The 1,084-nt window shown below is 42.4% G+C and overlaps 1 pseudogene; it reads left to right on the forward strand.

Moving 5' to 3' along the window:
- The first annotated feature begins 235 nt into the window (after window positions 1-235).
- LOC105309344 lies at window positions 236-730 on the forward strand (annotated as a pseudogene).
- The last annotated feature ends 354 nt before the right edge of the window (window positions 731-1,084 follow it).

Genomic DNA, 1,084 nt, shown 5'->3' on the forward strand with positions numbered 1-1,084 from the left:
ACAAGAGAATTAACTCAGAAATGTTTAAAAATGGTGGCTGAACACAACACAAAATGGATACGCAGAAATCAATACATTTCATGTATAAACAGAAATTAAAAGTAAAAAGGAAGAAAATATACTTACAACAGCAAACAAAAATGAATACCAAATAGATTTCACTTAACAAAAAATGTGCAAGAACGACATGAAGAGACTTTTTTAAAGAGATACTTGAGGGATCTCTTTTCCTGCTGTCGCGGAGTAGCGCCGAGGTGAGGCTTGGGTGTTTTCAGGATTCAGCTCCACCCATAACCCATCGCCATGACTGAGGAAGGCATTGCTGCTGGAGGTGTAATATACGTTAATACTGCCTTAAAAGAGGTGCTGAAGACCGCCCTCATCCACGATGGCCTAGCATCGTGAAGCTGCCAAAGCCTTAGACAAGCACCAGACCCATCTGTGTGTGCTTGCATCCAACTGTGATGAGCCTATGTATGTCAAGTTGATGGAGGCCCTTTGTGCTGAACATCAAATCAACCTAATTAAGGTTGATGACAACAAGAAGCTAGAGAAATGGGTTGGCCTCTGTAAAACTGACAGGAAGAGAAAACCCTGGAAAGTGGTTGGTTGCAGTTGTGTGGTAGTTAAGGACTATGGCAAAGAGTCTCAGGCCAAGGATGTCATCAAGGAGTACTTCAAATATAAGAAATGAACAAATAAACTTGGCTTTGGTTTTTCAAAAACATAATAATAATTATAAGAGATACTTAGGGGGCACCAAAGACAACGTGAAACATGTCTTTGGGTCACGAGATTCGGTGTCCTGAACCTGTCACTCTTTCCCAGTTAATATACATAGTTCATGCTTTTAGAGGTTTATGGGGCGGGGGATGGAGGGGCAGGGGAGGGAACAGAATTTTGTGAGAAAAGCCAGAAATTTCTTAAAAGAGTAAAGAGAGAAGGTCAGTCTATTCAGATATCAAAATATTTTAGAGACGCAGTGGGAGAGATGGCTCTCCTCTGTGTCCACGCATCTGCGCGTACCTGCCCTGGGTATGCGCACCTGCCCTGGGAATGTGTGAGCCTGTTCTGGTTTATGTCT

Source organism: Pteropus vampyrus, unplaced genomic scaffold (genome assembly GCF_000151845.1).
Source record: "Pteropus vampyrus isolate Shadow unplaced genomic scaffold, Pvam_2.0 Scaffold723, whole genome shotgun sequence".
Classification (NCBI taxonomy): Eukaryota; Metazoa; Chordata; class Mammalia; order Chiroptera; family Pteropodidae; genus Pteropus; species Pteropus vampyrus.